This window comes from Mycteria americana, chromosome 6 (assembly GCF_035582795.1).
Source record: "Mycteria americana isolate JAX WOST 10 ecotype Jacksonville Zoo and Gardens chromosome 6, USCA_MyAme_1.0, whole genome shotgun sequence".
NCBI classification, from domain to species: domain Eukaryota; kingdom Metazoa; phylum Chordata; class Aves; order Ciconiiformes; family Ciconiidae; genus Mycteria; species Mycteria americana.
This window is the reverse complement of record NC_134370.1, coordinates 19,335,457-19,352,973: the sequence shown is the minus strand read 5'-3', so window position 1 is coordinate 19,352,973 and position 17,517 is coordinate 19,335,457. Positions and strand designations below refer to the sequence as shown.

Genomic DNA, 17,517 nt, shown 5'->3' with positions numbered 1-17,517 from the left:
ATGAATACTCTGTAAGAAACAGTCCGCAGCCTGAAGACTTTACAGTAAACGACATTAAATATTTTATAGGGAACTTAAGCAGCACCTAAGTGTTATTATATAAAGAATGGTAAGACAAAACTAATGAATGCCAAATAGCTGGAAAGTCATATGGGATGATTTTATTTTTTCCGATATAGGATTGCTATTAGAAGAGTTTTGCAAACTTTAATAGGTCTTGACACTTCCCCGTCAGACTGGCAGCACTGTTTGCGTTACACAGATCACAAAGTCTACTAGGGTCAACCTGATGGTACAGAAATTTAGTACGCTCATGCTCACTATTGGCTCCTTTACAAAAGTGCTGTCTCCTCACCAGGAGATAGCTGTAAGCCAGAAGATCTCTCTTCACTGCTGGTTACTCCTCCTTTGATTCCACATGGCCACCTGGCTCTGACCCATTGCTCCTGCTCTACAGGGCATGAAATCTTAAGACCAACACTGGGCCATGTCTGTCTTCCTCAGGAACAATGCCAGCAAGGCCCAGCACATACCCAGATATGGGTGCCCAGTGGGAATTTCAGATGCTACACGTGGAAGATGGCAAAAGGGGACAACAGCTTGCAAAAATGCAAGAAGCTCAGCATATGGACACTAGGCAGGACCCCAACATTGCTGAGTCCTTGCTTGGGCGGTGGCTGAGGTCTGTCTCCCTGGGTTGAGAGGAGACCTGTGGAGCTCACACCCGGCAGTGGGACTGCATCCTCTGAGGGACTGGGGATGGCTGGAAGTGTCCAGAAAGCTTTCAGAGGCAGAGGGCCGCCACGGAAGGCCCTGCTGGGAGAGGACTCTGGTGCCTTGCATCGGCATGCTCCCCGCCTGGCGCCCGTGCCTGCGGAAGAAGGCAGCTCGTGCTTTCTCAGCTCCCTTGCTCTCTGCGGTGTGGTTTTTTTAAAGCTCTTTATTAATTTAAGTGCAGGCCCATGTTTTTGCTCATAAGGAAATCTTCCCTGTCAGCAGTCTCTCCTGAAGCAGGATTGACTTCAACTAGGAGTGACACAGAGCTGCGTTATTTCTGAGCCCTTCCACCTCCTGTAAGAAAATGGTACAGAATTACAGTAACCAAAGCACTGAAATCATTATAAAGCAAACGTCGATGCCTTCCCCTGGGTATACAGGTTACTTCTTGCTCTGGAAATGATCTAATTGTACAACTGAGAAGGGAGCGGGGTTTGTGGGACTTGCATAACTAGGGTACACTATCTTCTCCCCTCCGAGATGTCCAAAAGCACAGACTTTGGTGAGGTGAGAACAGAAAATTCTCTAACTTTTTGCTGAAAGAGAAGAGGCCTGTTGTTGTTTGTTTGTTTATTCCTGGCAAAGCTACCCATTGCCATGGCGATATTTTGCCATTGATGGTGTAACCCCATGTTTCATTTCCTTCAGCTCATTCACTGAAATCCACCATTAATTACTTAGGCATTTCTTTTTAGTTAATACTCCAGCCACATTGTGAACCTCCTGAAAACTTTGCAGTGTAGCGGGTTTTCAGCAACAAAAGCACATTCTGCAGCAGGGCAGCAACCTGACTCCGATTTTGTCCGTGCAGAGAACCGCCTGGAAGTTAGTTTTCTATTCCCAACTACCTGCCAAAACAACCGCTTTTTCCAAAATTGCAAATATTGTGAATATTTATAACAGCTCCGTTGAAAGAGAGGCATAAATCACATTTTCCAGAGTCCTTTTGTGCCAAGCTCAGTATTTCATTTCTTGCCATCTAGTAGTTTAAGAACAAATGGTTTGTGGATTTTCAGCGGCCTAGCTGCTCTCCAGCCATTGCAACATTTGGCTCACCCTTTACCTATGCCATCACTGTTTGTTTTCTGGCTAACAGGGCAGGCGATTGCCTGCTGTACCCACGTCCGAGCGCCTGCCTCTAGGTCCTTGCTAGCTTGTTTTCGCTGGTGCTTCAGGTACCGATTAGGCACAATGTGGTTCAAAATTTATTCATTTTTCTTTCAGCAAGGTTTCAGCGGGAGGGCTCGCATTGCTCGGTCTGCTTCCCGTCATTTGACAACGTTTTAGCCGAAAAATCTTCACCCTGCCGGGCAACGGAGGTGCTGGCCGGCAGACATGTTCCAGTGCGGGCAGGGATACAGTGTGCTTGTGGCTGCCGCCGTGGGCCCGGTGTCAGTACCGAGCGGGCCAGCAGGTCCCGACACGGACCCGAGCGAGACCTCCCGTACCACAGCCTGGCCGCCCGGGCCGCGGCTGCGGGCTTCGGGCCGGGGCTGCCCTCACCCGCGCCGGGGCGGGCGGGCGGCCCGGTCCGGTATCCCGGCAACCCGCGCGCGGCAGCCCCGCTCCCGCCCGCCGCCGGCGCGCGCTGCCCCGCGGGGGGGGCGCCTGCCCGTGGCCTGCGCGCGGTCTCGGCGCGGCGGCTGGTTCGAGCCGGAGCGGGGCTGAGGAGGAGCCCCCAGGGCCGAGGCGGCGTGGAGGGAGGGCGGGGCGCGCCCTGGCTTCCCTTTCGGCTTCCCCACGGTGCCCTCTTACAATGTCCGCCCTCTTTGTAACGAGGGAGAATCGTCCGTCGCTGCACCGAGCAGAGCAGATTTTAGTGTTCCCTGCGCTTTATTAATACGCTGCGGCATTTCGGCTCTTTAATTTTGGCCAGAGCTAAGTAAGCCTTAGTGACCGAGTATTTCCCACCTATTCACTCTATACGGTAAGAATCAAATAGCTTATTTCTTCCGGTGTATCCAAATTGTTAGGTAACGACAATTTTTATGATAATCAGCCATCTAATAACAAGCTTGGTGCAGGTATATGGTGGTCAAAATTAAAGATGCTTTTGCTAGTTGTCATTGGAGGTATTCACCACCTAGCATTACTCGGGTTCTTTGGTCAGACTTAGCGCAACTTTTGTAGCTTGGTTTCTAGAGCAAACGTATGCATTTATTATTATTAATATTTACTAAAAATACATTTTTAGCAAGTATTCTCAAATATCTGGCTACAATGTGAATAATTCTATAAGTAAACCTGTTTGCTAAAATATTTGAGGAAAGCAAACCCAGTCAGAACATAGAGCCAAAAATTATTTTTAAAAATATGTAATACTTTTTTGAGGGATTAACTCTGCTCCACTGACTATATTTGCATATTTGCATTAGCCCAATATGTTTTCATTACCAACATATCACAAAATTTTAATAAGCTTCCTGTGGTTTCATACTGACTGCAGATACATATACTGTTACAGTTATCCTTTAATTCATCCTGCTTTTAGAAAACTGTGTTGCCTTTTCTATGCTCAGGATGAGCTGCCTGCACATATGTGGCCTAATCCAAAATCCACTGATGGTGATGGCGAGACTTCAGTGAACTTCACTGTCCTTGGTGTCAAGCCCATAATATTACACCATACAGATGCACAATAGTCCGAATCACACCCCAGTATTCATGAGTCTCCTAAAGAACAAAACATTGTCATTGCTATGTTACCATTGTGTTTGGAGCAGAAGGATTTTGAGATCAAAGACTCCTACTAATATCTCATGAGTCTGAGTTTTCGCTCTCCCAGTGCCACCCTTTTAACAAATTCTGCAGCAAATGGCAAATTTAAAGCAGCTGAGACCGAGGCTGTACTTTCAATAAACAAAACTAAGTCTTGTGAATTCTAAACAGTTCTGAAAAGACTATGCTTCCTGGTGGATCTGGCACCAAGAGCCATTGCCAGGAAGAGGCCTTCTGCAGGTTAGGCATAATAAAACTCGAGATGCTTTTACAACAGCTCATAGTACAGACTAGCTTGGGAACAATCATGGGGCTGCCCAGAACTTTTTATTTGGAAAGTTCTTCTGACTTTGCCCTGTCCTGTCTATACAGGTCCGTATTACGGATATCCTTCTTTATTACACCACAAGAGGTTCATTAAAAGCAGAACAACCAGGCCAGTCCCTGTGTCAAAAAGCTGAGGAAATGGCTACTTAATTGCTGCCAACTTTAGAGGAAAGAAAAACTCGGAGGGTGGTCTCCTTTCCCTTGCATAAAGTAGCCAGTTCACAGTTCACCGTGGAGTTAGAAGTGATCACCTCTGAAGAGAGTCAGGTCTTGGTTCTCATGGCCAAAATTGCATGGTGATGGAGAACACCTACTCCACTGAGCATATCCTGGTGAGTGTGCAGGTGGTTCTAGGACTGCTCGCTGGCTTAGGTACACCAGAATTTGACCAATGACAAAAAGTATGTCAGGAGGGATGTCTGTTACGTGAACTGTCATCCTTTAAAATGCGCAATGTATTTAATTCAAAGAGAAGCTAGGCAAAATTAATCTATGTTTAGGTTTTATTTTGTTACAGCCAAGACTTCCGACATCTTTATGATTGTTGATGCTTTATTTTCAATTGCAGGTTTTTAAATAGTAGAGAATATTAGAAATTACCCCAGAAGACACTTTAAAGCTATAGGATTTCTACCCTTTGTGATTTTTGAAAGGCTCGCTCAGGCTGGGAGGGATCCAAGGAGGACACCTCACCCAACCTCCTGGGTAACCAAGAGGGATAAAGGCTAAGAAGCTAGATATGAAGTATCCAAAATGTACTATGTTTTGATATCACATGACTTCTAAACCAGTATCACAAAATTTTAAGGACCTAATCTGTCATCTTTGAACAGCTGATACTGACAATACTGCTCATGTTAAGTGTGTTCACATGTTCAGTGGGATGATGGTTCATTCCAGTCTGACTCTCTTCCAAGGCAGGCAGATAAGCACCACAGCTCAGTAGCTTTACCTTATGTAAGTAAAGAAAAATAACAGAACAAACTATCAAACAGAAAAATCCATTAACTGTCCTTCAGGTCACACATGGACATAACCTCAATTACTGGATTGGCCCTTTACTATGAGAAAGACCCCATAAATCCTATCTATCTTGTTCTGTATTGACCCCCAGTTTCCTCTGGGGTTGTCTATTCCTGTTCCTCCAAATGGGATTGGATGCCTGTATAAATCCCAGAGCTGGGATTCCTTAGCTCTTCCCTCACTCCTGCTTCTGTTTTCCAGCAGAGTGGGACCAGTTGCTTTCTCAGGTTTTTAAAAGGCTCATAAGCTTTGTTACAAAGCAGAATGCTTTGCAGCACACAATCCAGTAGCACGAAGTTAACTGCTCTCCTGAATACTACCCACTTTTCTCCAGACCTAAACAAATAATTCCTGCTTTGTTTCTGTTGTCTGTGTTTTGCCTTGAAAATGCTGACTATGGATATTTAGAGATGGGAGAAATGAAAAGAGCAAGCATACAAGCTCAAGAGCAAACAAGAGCCCAATTCAAAGATGTGTGAAGCTGTGCTGCTTCAAGGTCCACAGCAGGAACTGAGACCACACCTAACATGGAGGGAAGTATTAAGAAAGGAAACAGTTAAAAAGAACACCAGGTTTTCACTTGCTGCAGAAATCTGCATTTTCTCAATCTTTCAAGAAAAGTTCCAAGAAAATTTGCCAGTAGTTAATTTATACTCTGGGAAGATCAACATCTTGTGTGTGCAAGGTTGGAAATGGGAGCACTTTTCAGCCAGACAACATGCCCATCCACTTCAGTGGAACCAACATCAGACTCATCACCTAGCGTGCATCCTACCCTAAGATTAAAGTGCCCTCTGTAGGAACCTCTCAGGGAGGAAAAGTCGTCTTCAAATATGCAAGTTACTTTTTTGCCTTTTTTTCCCCTGCATAGCCTGATCAGACATTAAAAGCGTGATACTACTGAGAAAATCTATGGTTAATTTATAATTGGAAATGGTCTCATGACTTCTGAAGAAACTGACGTGGCGATATTGAGAACACAGTTCTGTGCAACGCTTTCCTTAATGGGGTGGTTTCCCTCTTCCCCACTCTTCCACAGGCTCTTGGTTCTGCCCTCTTCCACAGCTCGCTACTAGTGTCTCTGTCTCTAATGCTATTCTCTAAACTGGATTAAATAAATGATCTGGTAAAAGAACAAAAAGCAAATAAAACCCTAAACAAGCCCAAATCCTTCCAAAACAAAACAATAATTGCTAGAGCCAGAACAAGCAGCTGAGGACACAAGCGGGCAGGGACTATTGGCTTCGCTGGTAGAGAAAATGTATAGGGAGCCACATGTCTGAGGGGCAGTTTTTTCTTACAAATGCTCACAAACATTTAAATGAACCGTAGGACAGAACTGGTGACAAAGTACCTCAGTCTGGACCAAATAGGACAAAATATGAACCTCATAAAATGCCCTAGTATTTATCCAGCGTTGTTTAAAAGTTATCATCTAACTGGAGGACAGACCCTCAAGAGGTGTATACAAACAGACACTTGATAATTATGATATTCACTTTGCCAGCCCCTTGCACTATTTATTAATTTAGTAGTTGTTCATAGGAGGTATCCTTCATGCCTACAGTAAAAATACAGAGAGATAGAAAATCCAGGCCAGTAAGAACCCTGTATCTGAAACAAAATGTCCCAGATTTTCTAGCATGAGCAAGTGCTTTCTACAGACCCAAAACAACATACCACTGTCACTGTAGCTAAATGCCATTTAATTGGCAGCTAGAAAAGTCTGTAAGACATTTCTTCATGGAAAAATGTTTGAGCTCTTCCAGTTTGCCAAGATGCTAATTAAAAACAGACGGCATGTTATAAAATCCTTTCCTTGACCTGTGCTATCTTACATTGCCCTTCTGTACTTTTTTCATGGCATTGGCTCCCTGCAGAATTATTCTCATCTTTATAAACTTGTATTTAATTTTCCTTGTCATTTTGCGGACAGAAAAAAGTAACTAAATGTTATTTATTTAAGTGTACATAGGAAATTTATTTGTTACATGGCAGAGATAACAGGCTTTTGAGGAGAGAATCTTTACTCATTAAAAACAGAAGGTTTCTACATCCTGAATAATTCACAATGAAAGAAATCTTAGTGCCACTGAAGTCACTGAAATAGTTCAAGTAAAAGCATCGCTGGAGTGCTATGGCCATAATGAATTGCACAATGAGAAGGATGTGCCTCATCAAACGCATATTATTGTTTCATCATGCTAGTCAAAATGCTTTACAAAGCTGGGATTTGGATCAGCGCTAAAACATTTTAAAAGGGGTCGTTGGTGATAGCTCCACAAGTGTATTTTACTGACGTTTTATTGTTCTTAGCAATTCAAGAAATTTGGAAAAATACCTTAGTTTGGTAAGAGTTAATCCCTTTTACCTCAAGCAAATATCAGCTCTGCCTGACACCCTGCCCCATCCTATGGTGGGCACACTGCCACTGCACAAAGCCCAGCACAGATTCTCCATCAGATGAGACACCACACTAAGCTCAAATCCCTGGTCCCTTTTCCTTACGAACCACGTCCCCCTGCAGAGGAGACTCTGGAGGGCTGAAGAAGTCCATCACATCTGTTTGCTCATATGCCAACATGCTATTTACTCAGTACAGCTTTAAGAAAGGATTTGCTCTTTTGGCTGTTGGCTCTCTCCCTCTGCAGTGGGAGAGCAAAACCAACACAACATCGTTATCTTAAGAACTGGCTGTAGTTTTAAATGTAATTTTCGTAGCAACAGAGAGATACATGTTTTAGTTATGACTCCTCAGAAGCGAAAGGATTTTCCCTACCTTGAGTATGATAACATTCACATTTTGAGCTTACAATGCTTCCTATATATCACTTTTCTAAGACAACAATCCAAATTCCATACAGCTTTCTTTTAGACACCAATCACTTTTAGGCATCTGCAAGTTCCCACTGTTGCTGCTCTTGTGATTTAGGCAAAGAGTCATTAAAACTGGAGGGCCTAATTCCCAGCCTCAATATAATACATCAGTAAGAAGTAATAAGCTCCAAGCTCCTTCATGAAGCAATATAGCTCCCCAGCTAAATAAATGGTGCACACTACTGATTAAACAAAGGCACATGTGGCTTTTTTTCCTAAGTATTTTTTTGAAGCAAATGGATGAATATATAAGAGAAAAAGAAAGGGACAAGAAACCAGGAGTGAGAACTCAGAGAGCAGTAAGACATCGCAGAAACCGAGATCTTGGACCCCAGGCACTGGAAAGGGGGACCTGAGAAACGCCCCTAGAGAACTTCTTGGAGCAAGTATTGGCTGAAAAGAGCTTGGAGCTGCAAATAGTCTCCTGCTGTTCAATTTGCTCTTCACTGAGGGAAATGAATGCTATACATTCTTTGCAAATAAAGACTGAATCAAAGATACCCGATTCCATTAACAACTTCTTTTCCTAAACAGAACAATCTGAAATTATGACTTTTTAGGTAACTGCTCAGGACAGAAGTAGTAATAATGCTCTACTCTATGTTTCTGACACGTCTGCCTCCCTTCAGGGAGGCAGATCCCCCTTCATATACACATTAATATATATTAAGATCTCTCTCTCTCAAGAGCTATATATAGATTCTATTCACAGGCAAGCACCACAACCACTTATTCATTCTTTTCATGCTTTACCTGCTGTTTTCAAGGCTGCCCTGATGCTAAAAATAGCTTCACATATTAGAGGAGGGTTGCTATAGATTCAGAATGGGTGATGTTAAGGAGACAGCTAAATCCCTCTTTGCCGAGGACATGGAGGATCTGCGTGCATGTGGCTGACAGGCAGCTGTATTATTATCTGTGACCTGGGCTGTGATGCCCTTTTATAAAAACTCTCAGGCTCCAAGGTCGGGGTATTTGTGTTCTAAGACTGCACTGAACTGCAAATCAATACAAATCATGGATGTCACCATAAGTTCAAGGCTTTGGTTTTCATACTGTAGTGTCAGAGCACAGTACAACACTACCTTCATACATTAATAGCACATTAGCTTCTTTAACTGGGAAAACAATTTAATATTCTGTTATATGGACATATTTTTCTGCAGGCATTGATGTCTCCAAGTAAGGAAATATCAAAATGCTTCACTAGTTGTTCTTACTATAGAGTTGAAAGGATGACAATTCATCATCTATTTGATTACCTTCAAGACAGCAATGAAACCACATAAAAAAATTGTACTACATGCCGTTGTTTTGAACTTCTGGCAGTGTGTCCTCTGACAATGCTGACAAAGCTAATGTTAATTTTGGAAGTTACCTCCCTGTCTGCAGTTTAATGGATAGTGCAAATGAAAAACTGCTTATACATAACTTTCCAACTCATATACTGCATAAAACAGTGAAGTGTGCTATAGATAAGTGTAATTTGATTTTTAGGGTTATGAAACGCACGTTTTCAAAATTTGTCTGACAAAAAGTTTTGGAATTGTAGGAAATATTTTATTTTGTCAAGCTTGAACATGTAGAAGTTTTGAGGACTATCTCTAGAACATAGTTATCTCTATACTCTGCAATTAAAAGCATCTTAAGTATTTTCCAGCTTTTAGAAATCACTTTTCTACATTAGGAGAATACGACTGGTTGCATCGTTTCAGGATTATGAAGATTAATGGAGATAAGAAAGTGTCTAAATAAGACTTACTTTTCTTTCATAGTGTAGTAAAATTCTTCCAAGTGGTAACAAGTGATCTTGAATTTGAAGGCAAGATACATGAGTTAAAGGGCAAGTTGCAAGAAAGAATGGATGGCAAAATATTGGTCATTAAAGTAACTCCTACCTAGAAACATGGGAGTTTTATTCCACAGTATACATTAGCTTGCAAACACATCATAAACCAGGTTTGTTTCTGTATACAGAATACCTTAAACTCATTCAGCTAGTTTAACTTTCTCCAAAATTATGTGATTTTAGAAAATTACAATGACAAGTTGAAGCTTGACAGGAAATTGTTTGCATGAGAAAGATTATGCTTTAGGAGTCCCGTATTAGGAACTGAATTTAATGTTTCATCTCCAAATACCAGTTTTCCTAGTTCTTAAAATTTGTGGATGGATTATGACCACATCTAAGATAAATGAGGTAGTCAGAAGAATATTTTCCTTTTGTTAACAGACTCAGATTATAGAAACCTGCCAAATACTGACTCTGTTAAGGCCAAGGTTCAAATAAAAGTTAGTTGTACAGTGAAAGAGTGGCATGGATTGACTAAAACAAGATTATTAAAATATATTAAAACAGATCCTAATATAACTTTACGTAATACAATCCATCTTTTAAGGACTGTGTATTTGAGGACAGTGTAATGCAAACTTGAGAGAAAATTCCATGATATGCTAAAGGAAATGGTTTTCCACTCAAATCTCACTTCAATTCCTGACCCTTACCTTTCATGTGGTTATATTTTATTTCCATCCAAGAAAGGCAGTCATCTAGATACGTAACTGTTAACATTTTAACGTATCGCTTGCAAATTGAATGTGGTTTCAGCAAGTAGCAGGATCTCCCCCAAGATACAAGCTGGAATATTTCTTTTTACTTGTTCTAGATACTTTCCTCAGCAGTTTTTTGAGTCTGCCATTTTTACTTCTAGAGTTGTGGATATTGCATGGCTCATTGTTGCTGGCTGTAATAACATAACTTATACATAACAAACTTGATATTTGAAACTGTTAGACTAATTGTTCCCATTTAGGATAGTTATCCTTCCTGTTCCACTTAGGTGCCATGGAATGAATAGTATCCTGGCAATACTTTCAATAGAAAGGTAGATGGTATTTCAGTACTTTATGTCTGAATGATATTGGTGATTAAGTAACACAAAATCATATTTAATTTGAAAAATAACACCTGTTGTTTCCAAAATCTGGCAATCAGTAGTATACTTTTACTAATGAAAAGTCAGTTCTAGCAGAATGGCTAATGGTATTATTAATTAAATCAGGTCTCACAGTAGTACTCTATAAGCATGCTCACAAAAAAAAGTGAAATAAGAATTTTTACTGATTCGTCCTACTTCACTGCTCAGAGCTCTTTATATCCCTGTATCCTTCAGTTTCCACTGAATGATCAGCTATTGATCACCTCAACCCAGATACTATCAGCCTCTACTTGCAGTTACTGTACTACTTTACTACGTAAGTAATCCCACTGAAATCATAAGGTAGAATGAGGGTTGATTCTGTCATCATGATGCCCTGTTATGCTCTTATACCTTATTTTTTAAAAATCTATCTGTGAGATTCCAAACACTTGACTATACCACTGTATATTGCAAATAATCTCTGCTATGAAATATTTTCTTAGCTTTAGGACAACCAGTGGAAAACACTGTGATGAACATGCCTGACCAGCTGCATAGTACAGTTTGCAGGACTGACCTTCTTGATTCCTGGATTAAGATCTCAACTTTTGGCTAAACAACACATCTCTAAAAGCACAGGTGTCTTCTGGAATATGTATGGAATGTGCATAAGACCTTGTTTTTCTATTACATTATATCTTAGACTCAGACTCCGAGGCACCTTTCTTTTCCAGGTTTTCTATGCCAGATACATGAGCAGTGCTTAACTGCTTCTATGACTCAAGATAGTGACTCGTCACTCACCTCTTTATATAGAAGACTTTAGATTCCATACATTCAACTGTAAATGATTTGTACCTTGCCTCAGTTGTCATCATAAGTGAATTATTATGACTATATATACATGGTAGACATTATGCACAAAAATGTGTATCAGGAAACAAGGGAATGCGTATCCTTTCCACTATGATTTAAAAGTGCAATGGACTGTAATTTTGCTCACATATTCTTTTTATTTTCACAAAACAAATCCAGTGGGAAACCATATAATTTAAAGAAAACAAGTATATTGCTTGTTTGTTGGTTGGTTGGGTTTTTTATTTCCACTTTAGTATATTTTCCTTGTCGCTTGCTTATTATTTTATTTCATTTTTCCCTCATATAATAACTCTGATACCAAACTGGAAAAAACAGATCTCCTTTTTTCTTGGATTTATGTATTTGAAATGCCATCAGTAGCTTTTCACCATAACAGATCTAGACATAAAAGTAGGATTAAGCATTCTTTGCTGTCTTAGGAAAATGTTCATACTTTGGGGAATTTAACCATAATGAACTTCTAAAATCTCCTCAAATGAAAACTGGAACACACTGGAGGAGTTAGTTTCTGTATTCCATTTATTTAAATGCAGGTTGATAAAACTAAGAAGTAGTATTTTGTGCATATTGATAATTACTTTTTAATTAAATTTTTGATAGACTGAAGTCACTATACTTGTTTATGCATGCCTACATGCATGTGTAATCTTTTAGTAAGCTTTGTTCTCAGTAGAACTGCCAGACTGTAAGCTCTGGAGACCAAAATTACCTGCCACAAAACAAACATGGCAATAGCAGTGACAAAGGACAATAGACAGGAGTCTACATAATATATCTCTAGTGGATTTATTAGGTAAAATTCTTTACTTTTTGTAAAAAAAACCCCCAAAACAGCTGTAGAGATAATATGGGAGGTTGCTTCCATGCATTATATTTTGATGCAAGTCTGCTTTATTATTTCCATAACTGAATCAGTCTTTATAGGGTCATACTGGCTTTATTTACAATACACACATTAACAAGGGCTTGCAGCTTAGTTTATTTTAATTATATTTTTTGAACTTCACAGAAATTTTAGGATCAAGGTTGTTGCTATGAGTGTTCCCTTTATTTTGCAACAGAATGAATGAATGAAACAATCTGGTTTTCAAGATATTATGATAAGATTCTTACATAACTCTGTATTCATAGTCAAGAAAACTAAAATAGATGTTAGAAATTAAAAGTTTCATTAAAAGTCTTCATTTACCTGTGATTCATTAGCATGTTAACAGTGTAAGTGATGTTACCATCAAATAAAGTGTTGAGCATGACTTAAACTAGCTCAGTCCATGATAATGAAGCAATTTCCTCATGTTTTTCTTCTTGGAGATTTTCACATCAACTGAAAGTTTCAACTCCATTTTTAATAAAAGCCTTTGGTATCTTTTTCCTCCTATCAGCAGAACAAGCTTAACTTGGAATTTGAGATGTGTACTGTCCTCTTCTTGAGCTTTGGATTGGTGTTTATAAAACTAATTCCCAAAATTTGGTCTCAAAGTGGTCTGTAGATGGCCAACAGAACCACTGCCTTCAGATAAAAATCTGACACTGCATTAGGCAACAAGTAGCTGTGGAGGTTTGGAGTGATTTGTTCACCCTAGAAGTACAGGAGCCTGGAATAAGAAAGGTCCATGGGTCAAACTCTACTTAACATGGCCTTCTAAAATTCCATCATCTGTCAGCTCTGCCTTCAGTTATACAGAATCAGGGCCAGGTTTTCAAAAGAACCAAGTTTTCCAAATTGTTTTTCATATTGGCAGCCTTAGTGCTCTAGAAATTCTGTCCCTACACAATGTATTTGATATTGATCTCCAATGGTGTTAAACAGGAATAATTAAGAGGAAAATTTCCACCTATAATTGGAATTTAGGAAATTCTATACTCTTATAATAGGATTAGATATCATATTATTATCTCTATTTTATCTTATTAACAAATACAATGCAATACAATGATTGCGGTTACTTATACAAAGATCTGGGATTTTGGAACAAGGGAGGAAACCGATGAACAATCAGATGCTATTTTTTCAAAGGCATTTTTCTAACAATGATTACACACTGAAATGGTAATTGCAACTCCAAAATAGCATAAAACAGCACAGCTGTTCTCGAAATAATGGACATAGTACAGGCTTGTCTATGACATTTTTTGTAACTGACTCTATCCTGGAAAAAAATTTAAATCCAGAATTTATTTAATAAATTACTTTATCAGCCAAACAAATAAAACTGCATTTCCCTTTTAGCACAACAACATTGACATCTAGTGGCTAGTTAAACTCCACGTTTGATATCCTTTGTATGACAGAAAACATGGAACATAACATTTACTGAATTTGACAAAATAAATATGCATTTCAACAGCCTGCTCTCTTTACATAACCTCTAGATGATTACAGAATAACCGTAGTCTTTAATGACTAGCCCCAGTGATGCAAACTGCTGAGGGTGAGCCATTGCCCCTCAGCACAGCCCTACTGGTTTTCCCTGATTGTCAGGAATCTTAGGCTTGGGGAGTCAGCTGCCTGACTTAAGTATATACCATGCTCGGGGCTCGTTGGGAGGCACAGTGCATCCCTAAAGTTGTACACAGGTACATCTAAAAGGAGAACTACGCTTACTGAATGTGATGTTACTGGCATATGTGAACATCCATTTTTAGTTCTACTTGCTTTTCTACAAATTACTAGGGGACTTCAGATAGAGGGAGATGAAAAGCTGGAACACAACAGATGCCATGAGACTGTTTGTACTACGAAGACACAAAAATAAATGATTTGGCAACTTACTTCATAGACATGTAGAAGATAGGAAGGTGCCAATATCAAATAATGTTAGAAAGTCTAATTTCCTCATTTTTCGACAAAATAACTGGCTTAATGTAGAAAGAGGAAAGACTACACAGGATAAATCTCAACTTTACTAGCATTCTCGATGGTTCCACATTACTTTCTCATAATCAAACTCAAATGTAGTCATACATGGCCTCTGCAAACAGCTCTTATAATGGATATGGTTGTCAGCCACTGCCTTGCCCTCACTCTCCATACCAGTGGTAGCTGCCTCTTCTGGCCTGCGGGCAAAGCTGCTTGACTTGCTTCATTAAAAATTGGACCAATTTTTTAATTAGCTAACCAAACTAATTTTGACCAAACAAATCAGTGGCTCCTGAGTTTAAGCAACTTAGCCAGAAGATCTTAGGAGGCAATCATCTCCTGCAGGAAGGTTGAGGTATTTCTTCCTACCTAAATACTGATAAGGACTAAACAGCTATGCTATGTTTCTTAGAAATATAGAGAGAAATCCAAGTCTGAAGAAGAGCAATAAAACAGAGCGATGATCAGTTCTTGCTTTCTGTACCAACTAGTGTAGGGCATTAAGACATTATCTCAAGTAGCAACAAAGGACATTTACCTTAGATACTAGGAAAAAACCCCTATATACGTAAGAGGTTAATAGATTAAGCTATTTATGCTGTGAAATCTCCTATACTGGAAGCTTTTAGGAACAGCTCAATAAGTATGTTAGGTATGATTCTTTGAATTCCACATCTCCATGATTTAATACCTTCTTTTGGTACATACATATTGATAAAAGTACCCCCCGTAAAAATATGGGGGAATTAATTAAATAAACAGGTTACTTAAGTAAACATAATGCTACCCCCAAACAATAAGAAGGTCAGAGGTCTGTCCTTAAGACACATCCCAGATGTTAAAATGCACCTTTTACTCTCCGGTACAAATGACATGAGTCAATATGTATTCATAAATCTCTTGATGTCAGCAACAGTTTCACCACCCATTTAATGAATTTGGATGTCTGAGAAGTGGCAAATCAATCAAATAATTTTTGTCTAGTTGTTTTTGCATACTGAGGCTATCTCCATGGTCTACATAATATGATCTGAGATTACATAGGTGACTGGAAGAAAGACAGCATTAATGTAAATACAGAGAAGCTGATGAACTCTTGGGATTATTTCAGAATCATGGATATTACCTTGTATTACTAAGAATATCCCTGGGAAGAATTTTTGAGGGAAGAAATTTCCATTTCTTCTTCCCAAAACTTTCTATGGAATTGTCACACCGAGTCATCAGAAAACAGAGTGACTAAAGTTCAGTAAAGAATATGTCAATGATTTGAAAACTTGGGAGAGAAATCATTTACTTCTTGAAGGTTTTAAAATAATGTCTGACTTAAGCTTTCTGGATACACTAGGTCTTAGCCCATTTCTAGATTTAGGGCAGAAGTAAAGTAAGAACTACAGTGATGCTGTCTCCTTTGTGGGCCATGAAGTTCAGGGCTACTGTAATTTAAGAGTATAGTTTCATGTTACTGCTAAGCTGATCTAACAGAGAGCTGCTGCTGAAAGGGCCACCCTTGTTTCTCACCTCCCCCTTCCCTCCTGTCCCATCCCTCCATCCTTAACCTTTTTTCGCACCGGCACTGTTACTCATTAGACACCACAGCAGGATAGTCAGAGGAGCTAGACTGGCAGAAAATTAAATACTGCAGTTCAGCAGAAGCGGTCAGACGGGCACTAGTGCCAGTTCAAGAAGAGGAATGCTCTCTTCAGCAGCAGCTAACCCATAGATTGATTTACCTCTAATGGAAAATTGTGCTCCTAAGGTTTGGTTATACAACCACTGAAATCCAACTTAAAACCGTAGCACCTCCCGCCCTGCAAAGAGTTATGCCCGCCTCTTCTTTTTTCCGTATCTTTCAGTCCTGTGGGACTTGGATGAGAGAAGTGTCCTTTTTGGTGTCAAAGCATATTGATGCCAGATTTAAATTACGGAGATACTCCTATAGGATCAAGCTATAATCCATATATCAAGGGCTAAGGACAGGTCCAGTTTCAATTTCCAATTTATTTAGGAGGCCATTTCTGATCCATTTCCCCAGCTGTAGCTTACTGTAGCCCATATATAAAAAGCAGTCAGGTGATGCTGAAAGCAATACAGTCAGACATCAGAAAAGCATAACATAGTAAGATGAAATTAGCTAGCTGCTATTCTCAGAAAAGCTGTTCATAAAATAACTTCAGCATCTACAACAGTTGCTATAGTTGGACTCACTGCAGAATTTTCCTCTGTACCAGAAACTTTATTTTTTCTATATGCAGGCTTCTGTGGCCACAGCACAATGCCAAGAGATTAAAGAATTGTAAATCTTCCCTCTACCTTCCCCACTTTTCTTCAAAGTGCATAATCAATGATATGTTGGCCCAGTTTCCAGAATCATGTCAGGATTCATTCACACTAAAGCAGTCTGCCATTTCCGTAAGAGAGGAACAACAAAAAGATGCCTGCTATTACAGCTTCGTGGGTATACATTATTTATTTTGAGATATTTAAATTATTAATTAGGATAATTCCATTTTTGCAATAGAGTCTCTGCCCTTTAAAAGAAACGGGCCACATTCAGTAGGACTTCAGCAGAATACTGCACACACTCAAATAAGTATATTGCCACTCTGTTCCTTTCCACGGGACACTTTAGCATCACCTTTACATCCATTCAGAGTGATAACAAAATGAGTGACACAAATACTAGGTCAGGAGAAAAAATATGTTTGCTTTTAAAACTGAGATTTGGTAGCCAAGGTAAGAAGGTACATTGTCAACTATGGCGTGTGATTGCCTTACTGCATAATAGCAACTAGCTGCAACTTATATTTTACAAGTTATATATTACAATGACAGCAGTAGTATTTCAATTTTGAAAATTTCCCTGTATTAAGTGTATCTGTAGTTTAAGACTCCAGGAATCAATAACACGGCTGGAAACTCTGATACAGTCCAGAAGAAAATATCTGTGATGGATTAAAGCATTTCAGACCTCGGCAGTCAAAACGCTGGTTCAAGTATTATGTGCCCTAATGTTTGATGGGAAACAATATCAACTCCTTGACAGCTACTTGCTGAATCTGATGACTTAATGCTTAAGACTTGTATTTCCCAGCTAGCTTATGAGAAAACAGTTTTAGTTTATAAAGCTCCTTT

The 17,517-nt window shown here is 39.6% G+C and overlaps 1 protein-coding gene and 1 long non-coding RNA gene across 2 annotated transcripts in view; both read right to left on the bottom strand.

Annotated features, from left to right (window-relative positions):
* Window positions 1–17,517, bottom strand: part of LGI1 (leucine rich glioma inactivated 1) — a 31,623-nt gene that overhangs the window by 13,454 nt on the left and 652 nt on the right. The window lies entirely within an intron of this gene.
* LOC142410913 (uncharacterized) lies at window positions 136–2,336 on the bottom strand. Its single transcript, XR_012776058.1, has 2 exons — window positions 1,841–2,336; window positions 136–1,071 (listed from the first exon to the last, which is right to left on the bottom strand). It is a non-coding gene; the product is annotated as an uncharacterized LOC142410913 (long non-coding RNA).